We start from the raw sequence: 22,882 nt of genomic DNA, 5'->3' as shown, positions 1-22,882 counted from the left end.
TGGGCAGGTTCAGTGGTGCCTCATCTAGAGGCAGGGATTCTTTTGGTAGGGGCCATCCTCCTAGGACGTTTCATTCATCACTTCAGGCATCTCACGGTGCTCCAATTAGTCGTGGTTCTCATATTCAGTATTTTGATCAGTTTCCCTATAGTGCACCGCCAGCTCCTATCAGTGCACCACCGCTTCAGAGTTTTCAGATTGGTTATTCAGGCCATCAGGGTCAGCAGCCAAGGGCTTGTTATACATGTGGCAAAATGAGGCATATTGCTAGATTTTTCCCTCGAGCACCGAGTAGCTCTCAACATCAGGGTTCCTGTGCCATGACTCAGGCACCGATCGTTCCACCGCCTGCTCAGCCGGCTAGAGGTGGAGGTAGAGGTGCTAAAGGTCGAGGTAGAGGTATTAGAGGTGAAGATCAGGACGCTAGAGGTGGAGGCCAGCTAGCAGGAGGTCGTCCCACAAATATAGTTCAGAATGGTGGGGCCCAGCCCCGATGTTATGCTCTTCCAGCCAGGCCTGAGGCTGAGGCTTCCGATGCAGTTATCACAGGTATTGTTCTGGTTTGTAGTAGATATGCTTCAGTTTTATTTGATCCGGGATCTACATACTCCTATGTGTCATCTTATTTTGCACTATATCTGGTCATGCCTACTGATTCTTTGAGTGCTCCTGTATATGTGTCTACACCAGTGGGTGATTCTATTGTGGTAGATTGTGTCCATCATTCATGTATAGTTGTGATTGGGGGTCTTGAGACTCGAGTAGATTTGTTACTTCTAGATATGGTTGATTTTGATGTCACATTGGGGATGGACTGGTTATCACCTTACCATGATATCTAGGACTAACATGCCAAGACTGTGACCTTAGCCTTGCGGGGTTTACCTCATTTAGAGTGGAGAGGGACTCATGGTCATTCTACCTGTAGGGCTATCTCATATAGGAAGGCTCGACGTATGGTCAGGAAGGGGTGTTTGGCTTATTTGGCATATGTTTGTGACTCTAGTGCTGAGGTTCCTTCTATGGATTCTGTGCCTGTCGTTCGTGAGTTTCCTGAGGTATTTCCTTCAGACCTGCCGGATATGCCACCCGACAAGGATATTTACTTCTACATTGATTTGGCTCTAGACACTCAGCCCATTTCTATTCCGTCGTATCGTATGGCCCCGACTGAGTTGAAAGAATTAAAAGAGCAGTTGCAAGATTTACTTGGTAAAGGCTTTATTAGACCTAGTGTCTCGCCTTGGGGTGCGCCGGTGTTGTTTGTTAAGAAGAAGGACGAATTGATGAGGATGTGAATAGATTACCAGCAATTGAACAAGGTTACAATCAATAATAAATATCCATTGCCGAGGATTGATGATTTGTTTTATTAGCTTCAGGGTGCCAAGGCATTTTCGAAGATTGACTTGAGATCTGGCTAACATCAGTTGAGGATTAGGGCATCCGATGTCCCTAAGACAGCTTTCCGCACTCGGTACGGCATTATAAGTTCTTGGTGATGTCATTTGGGTTAACAAATGCCCCAGCAGCTTTTATAGATTTGATGAACTGAGTGTTCAAGCCTTACATGGATTCGTTCGTGATAGTCTTCATTGATGATATTTTGATCTATTCCCGCAGCCGAGAGGAGCATGAGCAGCATTTGAGAGTGGTTCTTCATACCTTGAGAGATAGTCAGTTGTATGCTAAGTAGTCGAAGTGTGAGTTCTGGTTAAGTTCAGTTGCATTCTTGGGTCATATTGTATTAGTAGAGGGTATTCAGGTAGATCTGAAGAAGATAAAGCAGTCAAGAACTGGCCTAGACCCGCATCAGCTATAGAGTTCCGGAGTTTCTTGGGTTTGGTAGGCTATTACCGCCGGTTTGTGGAGGGGTTTTCATCTATTGCAGCCCCGATGACCAGGTTAACCCAGAAGGGTGCCCAGTTCAGGTGGCCAGACGAGTGTGAGGCGAGCTTTCAGAAGCTCAAGACAGATTTGACTACGGCGCCGGTGTTGGTATTGCCTACAGGTTCAGGGCCATATACAATCTATTGTGATGCATCTCGTATTGGACTTGGTGTGGTGTTGATGCAGGGTGGCAAGGTTATTGCTTATGCTTTGCGACTGTTGAAGATTCATGAGAAGAACTATCCAGTTCATGATTTGGAGTTAGTAGCCATTGTTCACGCGTTGAAGATTTGGAGGTATTATCTGTATGGCGTGTCATGTGAGGTGTTCACGGATCACAAGAGTCTACAGTATTTGTTCAAGCAGAAGGAGATAAATTTGAGGTAGAAAAGGTGGTTGGAGCTATTGAAAGACTATGATATCACTATCTTATATCATCCGGGAAAGGCCAATGTGGTGGCCGATGCTTTGAATAGAAAGTCAGTCAGTATGGGCAGTCTTGCGTATATTCTGGTCAGTGAGAGACCGCTTTCTTTGGATGTTCAGGCTTTGGCCAATCAGTTCGTGAGGTTGGATGTTTTTTAGCTCAGCCATGTGTTAGCTTGCACAGTTGCTCGTTCTTCTTTATTGGATCATATCTGAGATCGGCAGTATGATGATCCTCATTTATGTGTCCTTAGGGACACGGTGCAGCACGGAGGTACCAAGTAGGTTACATTAGGATATGATGGAGTTTTGAGGCTGCAGGGTCGAGTTTGTGTGCCTAATGTGGATGGGCTTCGAGAGTTGATTCTAGAGGAGGCCCACAATTCCCAGTACTCTATTCATCCGGGTGCTGCTAAGATGTATCAGGATTTGAGGCAGCATATTAGTGGAAGAGGATGAATAAGGACATTTTGCATATGTGGCTCAGTGTTTGAATTGTCAGCAGGTAAAGTACGAGCATCAGAGACCTAGTGGTTTGTTTCAAAAGATCGAGATTCCTGAGTGAAAGTGGGAGCGGATCACTATGAATTTCGTTGTTGGACTCCCACAGACTCGGAGGAAGTTCGACGTAGTGTGGGTTATTGTTGATAGGCTGACCAAGTCAGTGCATTTCATTCTTGTGGCAGTCTCTTATTCTTCCGAGAGGTTAGTTGAGATCTATATCTGGGAGATTGTTCATCTTCATGGTGTGCTTGTGTCTATCATTTCTGACCAAGGTACGCAGTTTACCTCGCATTTCTAGAGGGCAGTTCAGCGAGAGTTGGGCACACGGGTTGAGCTGAGCACAACATTTCATCCTCAGACGGACGGGCAGTCCGAGCGTACTATTCAGATTTTGGAGGATATGCTCCGAGCTTGTGTTATCGATTTTGCAGGTTCATGGGATCAGTTCTTGCCTTTAGAAAAGTTTTCCTACAACAACAGCTACTAGTCGAGCATCTAGATGGCTCCTTATGAGGCTTTATATGGTAGGCGGTGTCGGTCGCCGGTTGGGTGGTTTGAGCCGAGAGAGGCTCGGTTGTTGGGTACGGATCTAGTGCAGGATGCCTTGGACAAGGTCAGGATCATTCAGGATAGGCTTCGTACAGCTCAGTCTAGGCAAAAGAGTTATGCGGACTATAAGTTTCGTGATGTGGCATTCATGGTCGGCGAGCGGGTGTTGCTTCGGGTGTCGCCTATGAAGGGCATGATGAGATTTGGGAAGGGGAGCAAGCTTAGCCCTAGGTTCATTGGCCCGTTTAAGATTCTTGACCGAGTGGGAGAGGTGGCTTACAGACTTGTGTTGCCGCCAAGTTTATCAGTCGTGCATCTAGTGTTTCAAGTGTCCATGGTTCAGAAGTATCCCAACGATCCATCCCACATGTTAGATTTCATCACTGTCTAGTTGGACAAGGACTTATCCTATGAGGAGGAGCCGGTAGCTATTCTAGACCGGCAGACTCGTTAGTTGAGATCAAAGAGTTTCTCCTCTGTTTGTGGTCAGTGGAGAGGTCAGCCTGTTGAGGTAGAGACCTGGGAGTCCGAGTCCGATATGCGGAGCCGATATCCCCATCTTTTCTCCGACTCAGGTACTTCTTTTCTATGTCCGTTCGAGGACGAACTGTTGTTTTAGAGGAGGAGAATGTGATGACCCAATCATCACTTGTTTTGCAAGTGAATATTGTGTTCCGAGGCCTTAAAAACCTCTCTTTGCTTTACCTCGATTTGCATGCGCAGTCCGGGCGCATTTCCGGAAAGCTTTTATGTGAAAACTAAGGGAAAAAAGGAATTTGGCTTTTAAAATTGAATAAAATTGACTTTGGTCAATATTCTTGGTAAATGGACCCGGACTCGTGATTCGACGGTCTCGTAGGGTCCGTAATAAAATTTGGGACTTAAGCGTATGCCCGGAATAGAATTCCGAGGTCCCAAGCCCGAGAAATGAATTTTTGAAGAAAATTATTTTCTGGAAAATATAAAGGTTTTTAGAAGCGAATTGATGCATTTTTTTGATGGTATCGGGCCCTTATCTTGGTTCCGGAGCCCGGTACAAGTTTGAAATAATAATTAAGATAAATCTGTAAAATTTGGTAAAGATCGGAGTTGGTTTGGTATAAAACGGACCTAAAGTTGAGAAATTGGAAAATTTGATGTTCTTGAATGATTGGGGTTTAATTCATAGTTGTTGATGTTATTTTGATGATTTGATTGCTCCGAGCAAGCCTGTATGATGTTTTTAGGTTAGTGTGCATGTTTGGTTTAGAGCCTCAAGGGATCGAGTGAGTTTTGGATAGGCCATGGAGTGGAATTGAACTTAGGAAGTTTCAGATTTTCAGCTGGTATGTGTTGCAGGCTCTCATCTCGCAATTGCGAGGTCAGGTGTCGCAATTACGAGCCTATCATGCTTGGGAATTGTGAGGGGCTCTTCACAATTGTGAAGTATTCCCTAGCCAGCCTTGCTCGCAATTTCGAGCATTTCTTCGTAAATGCGATAACCCATAAATCCCCCGTTGTCGCAAATGTGAGTTCGCAATTGCGAACATTTGATCGCAAATGCGATGATAGCATATCCTGAAGGGGTTCGCAATTGCGCACCCTGGTCGCAATTACGACATCTGCAACCTACTAAATCATAACTTAGCCGAAAATTTCTCATTTTTCAAACCCTCTCAAACCAGAAGCACCTTTGGACGATTTTTCAAAGACAACTACTCTTCCAAATCGATTGTAAGTCATTTCTAACTCGTTTTCTTTAATCTTTAACATCTTTTCACATGACTACAACTCAAAATCAAGGGTTTTCATGGGGGAAATTGGGTGTTTTGGTAGAACATAAGTTTTTCAAATTTTGGGGATTTGGACCTCGATTTCATGTTCGATTTCAAAACAAATTATATATTTAGGTTCGTGGGTGAATGGGTAATCGGGTTTTGGTTCGAATCTCGGGTTTTGACCATGAGGGCCCGGGTTGATATTTTACTTTTTGGAGAAAACTTTATAAAACCTATTTTCATGCATTAGAATTGATTCATTTAGCATTCATTGATATCGTTAAGTAAATTATGGCTAGATACAAGCGAGTTGGTGGTGGAATCAAGAAGTACAGTGGTAGTTGAGGCTTGAATTGTGTTCGTGGCATTGAGGTAAGTGTTTGGTCTGACCTTAGCTTGAGGAATTAGGAGTCGTGTCTTATTTGCTATGTGTTAATTGTTGGGTACGACGTATAGACATGGTGACGAGTATCTATACGTTGGTGTCACGCCTGCCCGTGAGTCTTATACTATGACTAATGTGACTCCGTTTTGTGTTGTTCATGCTTTATATGATGATTTTTATTGTTGAATAAGTATTATGGAAGTATTGTTGGTAATTGATCATTGTGGAGCATTGGCTCAAGTTGTAAAATGATTTGTGGAAGTATTATTGGTAATTGAACATTGAAGAGCGTTGTCTCAAGTTGTAAAATAATTTGTGGAAGTATTATTGGTAATTGAACATTGTATAGCGTTGGCTAAAGTTGTGAATTGAGTTGTGAGGTAAATGTGGAAAAGATGAGAGGTTTATGATATTGTCTCCCTTGCCGGGATGTTATTGTTTTTGGTATTGTTTCCCTTGCCGGGATGTTGTTATTCATGATATTGTTTTCCCTTGCCAGAATATTGTTGTTATGCTATTGTTCCCTTGCCGGGATTTCATTGAAATATTATTGATTCCCTTGCCCAAATTGCTTTGTGATTGTTGCTTGGGTGAGGAAGAGTGTAAAGCACAAAGGGTGATGTCATGTATGATTTTTGAGAGTGTTAATGCACGAAGGGTGATGTCATGCCGATATTGTGAGGTTAAAGCACGAAGGGGGATGTCGTGTCGCACGATGTACAATTTCGTGCCATAATATGAGTGATAATGCACGAAGGATCATTCTGTGCCATGATTATGTGAGGTAAAAGTACGAAGGGTGATGCCGTGCCGATATTATTGATTTTATGGTGAGGACGAGAGTAAAAGCACGAAGGGTGATGCCGTGCACTTGTCTTTTATTTCTGATTCTTGTTGATAATTGAACTTTGGTGTTCCTTACATTTATATGTTGTTCTTATGTTATTACTTGATGTTCCCTGCAGCATGTTTCCCCCTCCTATCATTAACTGTACATTTATGCCTTTATTTTTCGTTGTATATGATTTAACTGCACAGGTTTATTTGGTAGTCATATCCTAGCCTCGTCACTACTTCGCCGAGGTTAGGCTAGGCACTTACCAGCACATGGGATCGGTTGTGCTGATACTACACTCTGCACTGTGTGCAGATCCCGGTGTTGCAGCTTTTGGACCGTAGTGAGGTGGATGTCTTCAGTCCATTCAGGCGACCCGAGGTAGTCCTGTAGGCGTCCGCAGGCCTTGGGGTCTCCTTCTATCATTTCCTTCTCTTTTTACTTATTCACAGACAGACTCGTATATTTCTATTCAGACTTTATTTGTAGTATTCATAGATGGTCTGTGGCATTGTGACACCAAATTCTGGATAGAGTTGTACTTAGACTTCTGCAGTTTATATTAATCTAAATTATCAAAATTTTGTCTTCCGCGCTGTTTTTGTTATTATTATTTCCGTTGTTTTTGTTATGTTGTTTTGGGAATTGTTAAGGATTAAAAATGAAAGTGGTTAAATAATTGGACTAATTGGCTTGTCTAGCTTTCACTAGTAGACGTCATCACGACTCCCGAGGGTGGAAAATCTGGATTGTGACATTAAGGAGAGAACTACTTGAGTTGAATCAGCCTGTAGACTTGAAATTGTCTAGTACATGTCTTGACCACCATTTCAGCACTAAAAGCTTGAGAGCAAGCGGAATTGATCATCATCTCATACCTGATGTCTTATCTTGAGTTTTCATCAATTTGGTCATATTTAAAATACTTCAATGCCATCTTCTGGACTTGTTGGCCCAAGATATTAACTATATCTTGGGCTAACAATAGAAGTAGAAAGTTTCTATGTCGACATTTGTTGAAGAAAGACAACAGTGGAGAAAGATCAAATGTACTTGGAAAGAGTATTTTATAAATGCTTAGATAGAATAAAAGAGAAAGAGAGAAGACAGCTGGGTGCCGCTTGATAGGAAGATGTTGATAGTTAACCCTTGTATCATTAAAGAGATTCATACATTTCGTTTCAAACAAACCTAAGAAAAGGAGAAAATTAATGAATCCACGTCGTCTATTTCAAGGTAATTGTTTGTTGTGTGAAATATATGTATTACTCTATGATATTAATTGATCACATTTTCATTTTCCTATGTACTTGTCATATCTCCTTTTCCTTTGCTAACAGTTATATATGTTATTTGTGCAGTTGCGTACCAAGATGGAGAGCTCATTAAATTGGAGTAATCATTGTAGTTTGGAATTAGATTTCTGTTGCTTGTTTTATTTTCAGTTATTTTCTTTACTCTCGTTGTAGACTTGCTTAGTGATTCGTGGTTTATGTCAATTTAAACTATTTCATTTTCTCCATTGAACCTTGAATGTCTTGCTCAGCAGAGCAGTTTTCCTTTTTTTCTATTTAAGTTATTGGTTAAGGGTCCAGTAGAACCCAGTAATTTAGCCCAGACCCTATTTGTATTAAAAAATTTACTAAATATATATAAATAATCTATTCCCATTGTCTTGTCTTGGAGCTTTATAATGACAATCTAGAATCATCTGATATTGCAAATAGAGCGCTTTATACATTTCACGAGTTTGAAGAAATTATATATTCTCATATGATTTGCATAACAAGGTAGTCGTAGAAGAACTTGTGGATGGACTGAATCTTTCACGATTGAAATGCACTAGTGGCGGGCAAGCGAAGGGTCCAAAGGACATGAAGCCGGGGCGAATCCAAAATCAAATTGTTCCAGTTTCTTTTGTATCCATCAATCAAATCGGAATGTAGCTCAGGAGAGTGTATTTATGTTTATTGATGCAGGTCTTAACAAGAAATCAAGGAAAATATTTGTGTTTTTTTGCTGCTGCTTGGGAGACTAGTTTTTCAAGTTGGCTTGTAAATGTTACTAGGTCTTTGTGCGAACTAATAACAAAGTTGAATTATTATTAAAAAGAATATAGAAAATATTACAGCTCTAAATTATACACCAACCAACTTTAACTAACGATATAGATAACCTTGTTTCCGAGTAGAATTAAAGACAACTGCAACTTGGATTAATCTTCTTGGCAATTTAATAATTATCCTTTATTCGTAAGATACATCAAGTGTTACTACATATTTAACTTATTTTTTTGCTTTTAGTTTTATTTGGAATAATGATAAAAGAAGTTGAGTTTTAAAGAAGAGATGACAATTCATATACTCGACAGTCGACCCCAACTTGTCAAACATATAAACAACAATAACAACAACAACATACACAATATAGGGTTGTACAAATCAAACCGAAAAATTGCACCAAACCGAAAAGTCAAACCAAAACGATTAAAAACCCCGATCAGATTTGATTTGATTTGGTTTGATATTGAGTAAAAAAAACTCAAACCAAACTATATATAAATATATAATTTTTATACATACTTTTAAGACTTTATATAGAATTTCCTTTAAAAATTGTCTATAAATATTTGAGATTCTCTTATGGGATATAATATTTAATAGAAAATAAAGTGCTCCATTTTTTATTAGCTTTAAATGATGTGTTGTATGATCACTTTCTTATCAAGTGTTATTGAAATGCGACAATCTATTTGTTCTTCCTTATTCATATGTCAAGATTTATTAAATTCTTATATCTTTTGTCGAATTTGAACCGGTATTTCGATAATTGAAAATTAAATAGAACATATCATTATTTAGGTATCATATTAATTTTTGTATTTGTTATTTAAATTTGGTTAACCTTGAAAGTGCACATCAACGAAAAATTATTGTCAACTAACTAAAAATTAACTGTCATGTGTTACTAAAATGATTCTCCCATAAGAATATTTTAATAGATAATATGTTTGTCAATTTTTTTTTTATTTTTATTAAACATATATTTACTTATCAAAAATTTAACAAAGTAAGATTGGCATAGTATTCATGTAACAAAAACCCCCGAAAAAATCCAGCAAAACCAAACTTATCCAAAACGATATAGTTGGTTTGGTTTGGTTTCAATAAAAACTGAATCAACCCGGTCCATGTACACCCCTATCCAGTATAATCCCATATAGTAGGTTTTGGGAGGGTAGTGTGTACGCAGACCTTACCCCTTCCTTGTCAAACATATAGCAGACTTCAATTTGTTTCGGACTCGGAATAATCGTTATTGTGTTAGTAAGTATAGCATCAAGTGATTAATATATTTGCACTAGCACACAAACCAGCAACAGGAAATGGACGAAGACTTTACTATCATTATTAGAAACTCACTACAGAAAAAAGGAAAAAAGACCAAGCCACCAAGGAACGAGACGTATGGTTAAGGATACACAGGCAACGCATGCAAAAGACTTGACAAGTCAATCATCACATACTTTTCTCTCAGATGGAAAATTCCCAAATAGAAAAGGTATGGCCTCGAAACAAACGTACTGACGGGGATTAAAAAAACAAAAATTGAATATGAGTTAAGACTAATTTCCAAGCAATTTTTATTGAGCTTATCATCATGAACAATCAAATTTTGGAATGACTTTGGCTTGACAATGTCGTCAAAGCACAAGGATCGCGCTGTCATAAGTAATTTTTATTGAGCTTATCGGGAACAGGGGTTCTCTGGCCATCAAATATGTCACTAACAAAATGACTTTAGCTTGCCAATCCTGTAGAAGGCCCTACAAATACCACAATTTAACAGTATTATTGCTTGACTAAAGACTTGTAAAACATTTCACCTAACATTCACGATTCAAGGTGGTCATGCGTATTTACCCTTAAAATGACATTGACAGGACTCAATAAGGACAATGTCATTTATAGACTTATACGCGGTATTTTCTCATAATCGACAGGACTCAATAATTTCCAAGTCTCCTATATTACTTTTCTTTTAAGAAATTAGTGGCCAGCTTTCTTAATTGGAGAACATTGACTTGACCTAGAGTAGCTGAAGTCTTTGGATTCTTCCAACTATAAACTGAACATAATAGCAATGCAATTTTGTGATAAATCAGAGGAAAAGAAAGAGAAGAAAAGCTAAAATCAATGGCTGTTTTGCTATGGTTATTATTCCTATCTGCATTTCATGCAGTAGCAGTAGCACAACAAAGAAACTTCAATATAACTCCTGGTTCTTCTCTAACACCTACTGCCAATTCGTCATGGTATTCACCCTCAAGGCGTTTTGCCTTTGGGTTTTATGAGCAAACCAATGGCTATGCTGTTGGAATCTCCATCATCGGCATGTCTAAGAAGACAGCTGTGTGGACAGCAAACAGAGACAGTCCTGCTGTCCCAAGCAGCGCTGTCTTGCTCTTAACTACTGATGGAGGGCTCATTGTACAAGTAGGCCAAGAAATCACTGTCATAAATCCCTCTCAATCCATTGCTTCAGATTCCATGCTGGACACTGGTAACTTTGTGCTCTATAATTCTGCTCACAATATCATATGGCAAAGTTTTGACAACCCGACAAACGCCATTTTACCTGGTCAGCATCTCTCTGCTGGCCAAGAGCTGTTCTCCAGTGCCTCGGAAGAAGATGACTCGTTTGGGATTTTCCGTCTCAAAATGCAAAGGGATGGATACCTCGTTCAGTACCCTGTCCAGACACCAGACACCAGACACTGCCCCATATGCTTACTTCGAAAGACACATCGATGGAGTAGGGAATAATGTTACACTGAATCTTGACGATGATAGCCTCCTCTACTTAACAAATTCCACTCGCAGTCTCAAAAATCTAACCAAGGGAGGCCATCCTAGAGAAAGGACCATCTATTTGATGAAAATTGATGTTGACGGTATTCTTAGAGTCTATTCACATTCTCTGAGCCAACAGAACAGCTCTGCAATATGGTCATCAACAGATAATAGATGTGATCCAAAAGGCCTTTGTGGGCTTAACGGTTATTGTATCAATATAGATGATCAAGTTAACTGTGCGTGTCTTCCAGGATTTGATCTTGTAAAGCCAGGCAATTGGAGCGCAGGCTGTGAAAGAAATTTCACTGCAGAAACCTGTCGGTTAAAGGAGAAGACTTCTAAATACTATGCCATGAGATCAGTTGAGAACACAAGATGGAAAGATACCTCTTATGCTACTTTGGTCACAACAACAAAAGAAGATTGTGTACAAGCCTGTTTACAGGATTGTAATTGTGAGGCTGCTCTATTCAAAGATAGAGAGTGTAGAAAGCAGGGGCTGCCACTGAGATATGGAAGAAGAGACATGACTGATTCTAATCTAGCATTGGTCAAGGTGCGCATTAATGTGTTTGCAGACGAAGGGTTGTTTAACCAGGTTGAAGAAACAAAGGAGAAAAGCTAAGGATGGACACCCTAATTGCCGGCATTACATTGGCTGCTTTTGCTTTCTTGGTGTTGGGCATCTCCGGATTCCTCATTCACAGGAATCATGTCTGGACTAGAGTAGAAGTGTTCAGTTATGTGACGAAGTTGCTCCACGAGCATTTTCATATGCAGAACTAGAGAAGGCAACCAGTGGTTTCACAGAAGAGTTAGGAAGAGGAGCATTTGGGACAGTATTTAAAGGGATTTTGGCAGAAGACCAGAAAGTGGTAGCTGTTAAGAGACTAGACAAAGAATTGGTAGAAGGGGAAAAAGAGTTCCAAACTGAAATGAAAATCATTGGAAGAACACATCATCGAAATCTAGTCCGCCTCCTTGGTTACTGCCTAGATGGATCAAGAAGGCTTCTGGTGTATGAGTACATGAGCAATGGGTCACTCTCAGACATACTTTTTACACCAGAAAAACAACCCACGTGGGAGGAAAGGTGTGGCATCGCTCGAGATATTGCAAGGGGCCTCCTATATTTGCATGATGAGTGTGACACACAAATCATCAATTGTGATATAAAGCCTCAGAACATACTCATGGATGATCATTTTTGTGCTAAAATATCTGACTTTGGAATGGCCAAGCTCTTAAAGAAAGATCAAACAAGAACCTACACAGGGGTAAGAGGGACCAGAGGCTATGTCGCACCAGAATGGCACCGACAACTGCCAGTGACAGTGAAAGCAGATGTTTACAGTTTTGGTATCGTTCTATTGGAATTGATCTGTCGGCGGAAGTGTGTCGATTGGAGCCTTGCTGAAGATGAATCGATTCTTGAGTACTGGGTTTACAGCTGCTTTGAGGCAGGAGAGCTAGGAAAACTGGTCGGGGACGAGGAGGTTGAGAGAAGACAATTCGAGAGAATGGTGAAAATAAGCATCTGGTGCATTCAAGACGAACCATCACTTCGCCCTTCAATGAAGAAAGTTCTACTGATGCTAGAAGGGACAGTAGAAATTCCAGTGCCCCCTAGCCCTACTTCTTTTCTAAGTACCATATAGTTTTACATTTTCCTTTGTCACTTTTTAGTTTTTGAACTTTACCATAGAGTGAAGAGCAATTCATCATCTGTACTCTAACTAAATACAGAATAATTCTATTAAATTTTCTTAATTAAAAATAATTCTATCTAGTTTTTGAATAGTAGAACCACTATCTAACCACCAAGTATCTTTTGGTGCATCAACAAAATTAGCTTCTATGTAAATATAAGTAGACTCACTATCACCATTTTGCTTCTCTTTAAAAGCCTTAAACTTGAAGCAGTTTACCCTTCTTATCACAAAAATGGCTGTTCAAATCAATACCTCTTTGATTCTCATTGTCATTATCATTGATTAGCCCACTTTTACCCTTCTTTTGAAGCTCTGAGTCTTTGTCGGACATTGCCACTTTTTCTTCCCTTAAAATTTATTAGCGAAAGATTTACCCTGGGTATGTTAGCAGATTCTACTTTTTCAACAGTAGTAGACTCCCCTTTTTCTCTTTTCACTTTTGTTTCCTCAAATCACATTAGTTATTAACTCATTAACAGTCCATGGCTGACTGCTAATATTATAAGCCGTCCTCATCTGACTAAATTGAGACGGAAGCTGTAAAAGAGCTTCGTGAATGATGAAACTATCCGGAAGAGTCACATCTAAGTTCTTCAACTTGCTTTGGATAGAAACCATGCTCAAAATAAACTGGTGAACTCCCACTGTTTCATCATACTTTAAGTTTCTTAGCTCACCCATCAACCTTGAGGCTTCAGCATTATCAAAAACTTGAAAACACTTACCTACAGCCTTGAAATATTCTATGGTGCTGCTGTTTCCGGCAGAGACCCCAATAAATGCTCAGCAATTGACCTTTTTAAGGCCTTTAAACACAACCTATTGCATGTTTCCCATTTAGCATATTGATTTATCTCTTTCTTACTCCTTTCCTCAGTTGGTTTTGGCGGTGCATCCTTTAGGATAGCCATGTTCATTTCAACCAATTCAAAAGCAAACTTCACATCACGTTTTCACTTCTTATAATTTGATCCAGTCAGAATTTCAATTTCAGCAACATTATTGTTCTTTATAAAGGAGACTATAACAATAGTGTAAGAATACAATTTAACTAGTTAGGGCAATATGCACATTAATATATAATCCACCAAAAATTGTGAAATTAATTGTATGATTATTGACTCTACTTTGAGCAGAGAAAATAACATATAACAGCTCACCACATCATGGAGTTCAAAATATATAATAATGAGATACAATGAGTTTTTAGAAAAAAGTTATCCCCTTTAGGCAGACAAATTTTTCAAGTCATACATCTCCTAGGAGACATAATGATTTTAAAAATAATCCCTTTTGAGAGAATATTTTCTCAATCAAGTCTCAATTCCAAATACTCCACGAACAATCAAGTGTAGTTACCTAAAACATCTAACCTTGCGCTATGTTATTGTTTCTGAATCAGCACTTCAAACCCTAACTTCATGTTGCCCTCAGATCACGACGATATCATATCAATATTGTTTTGGGTTCAGTTGCATTCATGTCTAACATCTGGCTAACCTTATGTCTCTCAATATATTATGTTTGCCGAGTTGAGGAAGTTCATATTTCCTATGCACCAAAATTGTTAACTTTGGAATATCTGAACGGAGATAACGCGGGGTTTTACTTATAAGGTGGTGGAATAAATTCGCGTTCATTGAATATTAGTACTTGCCAGAATCTGAGAAGGGTAGAATTTAAGAGGCAACCATTAATGGCTCAATTTTTCTCGATCTTATACCAAAATTACCTTTCGTCAAGGAGTTGATCTTACACTACTGTAAGCTTGAAAATTTTTATTAAAATCTTGAGTTCAACCCTCAAGTTTTGTAGCCTAGTATTAATTGCTTGGTCAATGCAAACCATTATTTTTTATATGCCAAAGTTACTCTCCTTATACTGTTCCTATCATAATAGAGGGAACCGTCTTTTTCATATTATGGATGGACTGAATCTTTCACGATTGAAATGCACTAGTGGCGGACAGGCGAAGGGTCCAAAGGACATGAAGCCAGGGCGAATCCAAAATCAAATTGTTCCATTTTCTTTTGTATCCATCAATCCAATCGGAACATAGCTCAGGAGAGTGTATTTATGTTTTTTTATGCAGGTCTTAACAAGAAATCAAGGAAAGTATTTATGTTTTTTTATGCTGCTTGGGAGACTAGTTTTTCAAGTTGGCTTGTAAATGTTACTAGGTCTTTGTGTGAATGAACAACAAAGTTGAATTATTACTAAAACGAATTATATAAAATATTACAGCTTTCAAATATATACCGACCAACTTTAACTAACGAAATGGGTAACCTTGTTTCCGAGTAGAATTAAAGACAAGACTCTAACATTCTTAGGATCCCACGGTACTAATTGCCACTTGGATTAATCTCCTTGGCAATTTAATAATTATCCTTTATTCATAAGATACATCAAGTGTTACTATATATTTAACTTATTTTTCACTTTTATTTTAGTTGGGATGATAACAGAAGTTGAGCTTAAAAGAAAAAGCAATGATTCATGTAATCGACCTCAACTTGTCAATCATATAGCTAATCTCAATTTACTTCGCTCTCGGGCGTAATTGTTATTGTATTAGTATAATTGCACTAGCGCGCAAACCAGCAAAAGGAAATGAACGAAGACTCTACTATCATTATTAGAAACTCACTACAGAAAAAGGGAAAAAAGACCAAGTCAATAAAAAAACGTATGGTTAAGGAAATCATATACAGGCAACGCATGCAAAAGACTTGACAAGTCAATCATCACATACTTTTCTCTCAAGCTGGAAAATTTCCAAATAAAAAAGGTATGGCCTCTAAACAAATGTACTGAGGTGCATCAAAATACAAATGTTAATTATGGTCTATAATTTCCAAGCAATTTTTATTGAGCTTATCGTGAACAAGGTTTCGGCCCCTCAAATTTTGGAATGACTTTAGCTTTACATTGTCGTCAAAACAAGGAACAACTAGGCCCATAAAATTCCCCCAACATTTTTTTTAATAAAGATGGTGTCAGGTCATCTTGCATGCTACCCAAATAATTCCAGCAGGTGCCCATTTAGGGTTGAAGGTTGACAAATAGTCGGGAGCTTCTCCTAAGACTACCAGTAGTATTAGTATTATACTTGTATTTTCTTATTCCTGGTTTTTTTATTATTACATATTTGTGTTGTTCGCTCTGTTACCCAGTTATACTGTCGCTAATATTGTTTGTTGTTTCATTCTCATTGTTCCTTGAGCCAAAGGTCTATCGAAAATAGCCTATCTATCTTTATAAGGCAGGGTAAAGTCTACGACAACACTACCCTCCCTAGACTCCACTTATGAAATTACACTAGATTTTTTGTTGTAGTAAAGACTTGTGCAAAAGCTGGATGTTACATTCAATGAACCTTTCAAAAATTGCACCTTATATTCTTGGTGATCCCAGTTAGATGCCCTTAAATTGACGGGGCTTGATCGCGCCCAACTATGTCTTATAAAAAGGACACGCGGACGTTGCAAATATAATCTGAATATTTAGCCCAGAGTCGAACCCACAAGGAATTAACCTATCAATTACTATCATTAGACTTACTAAATTCTACGGAATCAACTTTTCAAACGTTCTGAATAACAATTGAGGATGTTTCTACTAAATAAGAATGAATGTAAATAAGCAACTGAAAACTAACTATGATTAAGTTGTAAACCATTAAGAGAAGGTTCTAAGGTTATAATTTTCCCTATTGATTGAATCCCTTCCAGTTATGCTTCACATAGATTTACCTAATCGTCTCTATCAATCATGAGCACTCTTATTACCTTAAATCTCTCCCGAGTAGTCACGATAATTTACTAGACACACTCTTCCGAGTTACGCTAGCTGACTTTGTTTATTACAGCTCACTTTAGATTGCACCCAAGGCTTCGTTATCCCTAATCCCGCCTTTAAACCCTCAGTTATTGATCCCTCATATACTTTGGGAGTGGTGTTGTTCAACAATTACCTAAATATGCACTCTTTCCCGAGTCATGCACACTAAATAGGCACATCTAATTGAGGATCCTATCAATTAACTACAACAAGAACATAGTTGAACAAATAGAGATTAAACTGGGCAAACTATATTAACATAACAAGAAGTTCATCCTTCAATAGGTTCCATCAAAACCTTAGACTAAATATTTAGCTACTCATACTAGTGTTCATCATAACAATATTAAAATTCATCACAAATAGTAAAAACAAAAAGAAGAAAGGAAGAACTCGATGTTGAATTATCCTCCTTGCAACTTGCCTTTCCTTGCCTTGAACTAAGCTATGAAAACCTTGATAATCCTTCCTTGGGCGAGCTGGACCTTCTATAGATTAAGTGTATTTACCCCCTAACTTCCAAGTTTACCCCTGAAGTTTAATTTTCTGGAACTGGGCTAGCGCAGTCACGCTAGTGGCCGCGCTAATGACCGCGCATATTGCCTATCATTCTGCCTCAACTTTCTGGGCTAGCGCGGTTGCGCTAGTGGCCGCGCTAGTCTAGGTCTTCATTTCATCTCTTCTTTCTCTCGTCTTCCCATGTACTCAGCTCCTAGGAGCTTTTCTTGCTTCAATTTAGCTCCAATCATAGTTTTAAGTCCTCATACATGCTACTCACTCTTGCAAATGTGAAATTCACAATTAGAACCAATTCATCATCATTTAACTACATTATGACAGTGAAACATAATCAAGCTGGGGTATAAACAGTCGCCAAATTACATAAATCTAGCCTATTATCAACACCCCACACTTAAATCATTACTAGTCCTCGAGCAATCCACCACACTCTATAGAGGTTCCTTCACTAAGCATTATTCCCTAACGCATCACACCAAGAACAAGTCACATAAGTTACACCTAGTAGTGAACAATCTTCGCCTCAAAAGTCGACTCTCACGTGCCATGCAATATTCATACTTACTCAAATTACTCTACACAAAATTCAAGACTTTTCTTTCCTTCATGAATCACATGCCCTCACATCACACAAGAGAGTAGTTCCACATATAATGATATTTAGAACAATTAGGAATTTAGATAGACAAAATTCGCTCACTCTCAAAAAGAACATTCACACGCCACAAAGATGCACCATAGGCTTGCCCGTAGTGTACTACTCTACTAATCGAGCCCACTCAGTCTAAGATCAAAAGGACTTCACTTGGTTGTAATGTAGGCTAAGGGACAGGTAGGATATATTTGGATATAGCGACTAACCTCCCTAAGCACTTTTAATATACTCACATTAACCTTCAAAACCATACTTATGTCAACCAAACATTCCACCACTTTTTATTTACAACATCCCACTCCATTAGGTGCAATTGTATCAAACCACCACTTATCGATTACTACATTTACTCATTTTTTTAGTGGTGCTTATTCTTTTACTTTTCCAAACACTGCACCATTTCTCTATTTGAACGGTTACACTCCAAAACCAAACCACCACCCCACACTTTTGCTTTTACATAATTTCAATACCCTTCAAGTGCTTATGGGAGGTAAAGTGGTTCAAAGATATGTCCATTCAAATAATTGAGTAAGGTTTGCAATATGGTTGCCAAAGAAGCAGGCTTATAGGCTCAACGGGGTTGACTATGATGTATTACAGTTAGATGGGTTTACTTTATATGTCTAGCTCAACAAAGAAATGCCTATATCACTTCTAAGACTGAATGATACTACTATTTCGCTTTGCAAACACACGGGGCAAGTTCTGGGCATCAAATGTAAAGCATAGAATACAGTACAACTCTCACACACATGGCACATAACTCACTCCAGATTGGCTTATCAAGACACTCTCATTTGAGTATTCAAGTCAGTGACAAACATACAATTTAAGGTACTTTAGCAAGAATCAACCACTGAGATTAAGCGTTACACTCTAGTGTCTATTATGTTTAGGTGTATTAGCGCCAAGGGTTTCTCTTTCGAATCCAACTCGTAGCCCATCAATACTAACAAAAAAACAAAATAAACAAAAACTACCTACACCCGGTTCAAGCTAAACCCTTGAAAAAGAATCGTGGCCCAAAGAAAAATCAAGGGGGAGTTACTACACTACCTTAAAATAAAAAAAAAATCTTTTTTTTGGTCTTTTCTCTAGACTTACTTCCCTTAAGAAAATTGTCTAAAGGATCCGTCATCAGGAAAAGTCTCCATATTCCCTTTTTTCGACCTAGTCCCTCAAGAACCCCGCCGAAAGAGATTCGTCGTTGGGACAAGTCACTTACCTACTTTAAACTTACCTAATGAAACTATTACTCAAAATACCAAAAACAATTAAGGAGAAACAAAGAAACATCAAACAGTCAAATTGTTACGTATACATACATACATTGAAGTATCCCCCACCCTACACTTAAAATGTAGACATGTCCTCATGGCATAAAAATTTAAAGAGCAGTGAGGTAAAGGAATTTCCCTGAAAGATCACTTCTGATCGGAGATGGTGTCTGGGTTCAAATTGCAAGCACGACCCAGAGCTCTCAGCCAGCCTAAGATTTTCTTTTCCGATTTCACCTGCCGGTCGGCCACGGCATCAACACGTGTACCCAAGTCGGTGACCGAGGTACGCAACCCAGCCACCTCCTACTCCAACCCTATGAACCGGGAAACCCGAGCAGCTCCAGAAGGTGTTGCAGTACCAGATGGTGCTGCAGCTGCTGTGATTTGCTCATGTGCCTGTGGCTCGGTCCCCACGTCCTCCTGCTCAGCCTCCTCATCCTCAGAGTCATCAGAGTCACTACTATACTCACCACCTGGTGTCGCTGGTTCCTTACTAATGGTTACCTTGTCTGCCGTGAACTTGTGGTCTTTTGGCACTAACCCATCCACAACCAGATTTTTCGGCACCCGAGCTTCCCTACAAAGATTAGTAACCAATGAAGGGAAAAAGAACCCATACCTTTTGACCGGACAGCGAGTGAACATCTACTTATGAATCACTTTGGCCACGTTGAAGTTATGACCATTGATAAAGCACCAAATCAAAGATGCTCGGGGGTCGTTCACCTCCATAGTGTTGGAGGACGGGATCAGATGGCTACTGATAATATACAACCAGCACTTCCCTTCAAAGGTTAGTGCCGAAGAGTGAAACTTCTCACCATACTTCATCCAGACCACCTCCTTCCCGGGTACATAAATCGTTTCAAAGAACCTCCCCCACTGCATGTGTGCTCGGCCATACCCTTATAATAGTCATCATAAGAATCCACAGGAGAGGCAGTTGGTACGTCGTCCGTATAGCCTCAACAGAGGAATTCACTGCCTTTCTGCGCACCGTGACTACGCCATTGACATGCTCCTTCACATTAGCGTAAAATTCTCTAACAACCATTACATTGCCCTTGCACGGCTCGTCAATGAAAGTTTGCAACCCCCGCCTCACCAGCAAAGTGTACATTTGAGAGCAATGTAGCTGGACCGATCCTATGTCAATTCCCATTCCCGGAATCAGCTTTTTAGAGGCCTTATCCGCAAAGAGGTCCTGAGCCTTGGTAGAGACAAATCTGTTACTATCAAAGGGGCGAGCAGGGGCTGCCTCGTGCATCCTGGACGAGCCCTCTTGGCTGCTAGAAGAGGCACCTGTGCCATAGCATTTCCGAGATGGAGCCATAGTACCTTAAAAATGGGAGCATATTAGCACATCCCAACACAAAATTGTGACGCAATGTGTTTACTCAAACTTCACATGCCTAAGTGGTCACAACTATATAATTGCATTCACTAAGGCCTTTCCATAAACACCTTGTGGGCGTTCATTACCCACAACCCATTTCAAACATTTGACCACCCCAAAACCACCACAATGTAGCCAAAATCATAACTAATTCAAACTCTAACTCCACCAATCATTCCACCCACACTTACTACAACATATACTACAGATTTCGACTAAACAAAGAAGAAAACAACAACTACATAGATACAAAAATAAAAAAAAATAAAAGAAAAATCAGAAAGAAAAAAAAAGAAAGGAAAAAGAGGAAACTGGTACCTAGAAGGCATACCTGTAGTGGGAGAATGTTATGAGAAACGGAGAAGAGGACGGGGAATGTGCTTGAGACTTGGGGAAAGTTGAAAAAGATAGAAGTTTGTTGAAGATGAGGGGAGTTTGTGAAGAAGAAGAAGAAGAAGAAGGAGGAGGAGGAGGGTTTAGGGTTGGGGAGGTGGGGCGTTTGAATGTATTTGTACCGGTGAGGGAGAGTTGGGATTGAAGAGGGGGTTATTAGATTGGGGGGCGGGGGGGTAATTTAGACTAAAATAAAAAAAATAACATAAAAAAAAAATTAAAATAACAACCAAAACGCATCAGATTTTAGGCAGTACTAGCGCGGTACGAGCACGGCCGTGCTAGTCCAGGCAGAACACTCATTGATATGCGCGGCAACTAGCGCGATCGCGCTAGTAGCGCAGTCACTAGCGCGTTCAGTAGCGCGGTCGCGCTAGTATTTTGAGATGAGGCAGAACTCTTGCCCATATGCGCGGCCTGTAGTGCGGGCACGCTCCTGGGCACGATTTATTCATATTTTTCACCTATTCTTACCACTTTCGATGGCCTTATCATCCGCCCATTGTCACCTGCATTGGTTAGTACTTCTCAAAACTCACAATTAACAACTACTACTATTGTTGGGTTGCCTCCCAACCAGCGCCTTAGATAATGTCGTGGCACGATGATTACAACATTTCAATGGGTTGCCTCCCATACAACACCTGATTTAACATCGCGGCACGACACAGACAAGCGCATTTAAGGCTCACTCGACCTCTGAGGTTCTTTCAGGTGGATTTCTAATACTTCCTTTGGTCCATTCATGCCTACATATAACTTCAATATCTGCCCATTACGTGTGAGAGTCTTTCTCTGAGGCAATCTTTACAGCCCCTGAAGGGAATACTTCGACCACTCGGAATGGACCAGACTATTGTGACTTAAGCTTACCCGTGAATAGCCTTAATCTTGAATTATAGAGCAGTACCATGTCCCCGGTGTAAGCATGTGATTTTTGCCCTATATGAGAATTACTCCCAAAAAAATTCAAAAATAAAATAATTTTTCTTGGTGTGCAATTTTTGTGATATTTTGTGGTATTTTTGTGTAATTATTTGTATGTTTGTCTGTGCATGTTTATTTGTTAAATTAATAAAAATAAAAAAATATGTCGCATTTTGCATGTAGGATTTAATTCTACAATTGTTAGTAATTAAGTTTGTTTTACAAAAAAATAAAAATTACAAAAATAGGTATCGTTTGCATTTTTAGCATTTAATGTCCGAATATACAATTTTATGCTTAATTATTACTTAATTGTGCGTTAATTGTTATTGGGAGTTAATTTGCGCTTTTATAACTTAATTTAGTTCTTAATAATAGTTTAAGTATTTTTATAATTTAGTTTTAGAAAAATAAAAGAAGAAAAGAGAGCAAAAAATAAAGAAAGTCGGAATTGGGCCTCTTCTTCAAAATTCAAGCTACAGGCCCAAATAATTGCCCAACTTTCCCCATGACCCGGTCCACTTCAAACTGGGTCGACCCGGTCCGCTCCATTAACCCAACACCCCTTCTTCATTTTTATCCAACACAAAACAAAACCAAAAAATAAAAAATAAAAGGTGAATTATCACTATTAATAGTTTTATTTTTTGTTTTTTTTTATATATAAAAAATCCGAAAATATTTTTTTTTTTTTTTTATTTTTTATTTTTTAAAAAAAATATAATAATTTCGGGAATGATTTAAAAAAATAATAATAAATAAGAAAAAGGGAAGTATTGAATAAAAAAAATATAAAAGTAAAAATAGGTGAAATTCTCTCTTTTTTTAAAAAAAAAGTAAAAGAATGTAGAAAATTTAAAAAAATAAAAAGTTTTGTGGAAATTTTTAAAAAATTTAAAAGTAAAAGAAGATTGGAATTAAAAAATAAATATAAAGGTATCTGAAAATTTAA

The 22,882-nt window shown here is 38.9% G+C and overlaps 1 pseudogene; it reads left to right on the top strand.

Moving 5' to 3' along the window:
* The first annotated feature begins 10,520 nt into the window (after window positions 1-10,520).
* Window positions 10,521-12,933, top strand: LOC104235377 (G-type lectin S-receptor-like serine/threonine-protein kinase LECRK3; annotated as a pseudogene).
* Window positions 12,934-22,882: the final 9,949 nt, after the last annotated feature.

Source organism: Nicotiana sylvestris, chromosome 5 (assembly GCF_000393655.2).
Source record: "Nicotiana sylvestris chromosome 5, ASM39365v2, whole genome shotgun sequence".
NCBI classification, from domain to species: Eukaryota; Viridiplantae; Streptophyta; class Magnoliopsida; order Solanales; family Solanaceae; genus Nicotiana; species Nicotiana sylvestris.
This window is presented reverse-complemented; position numbering and strand designations above follow the sequence as displayed.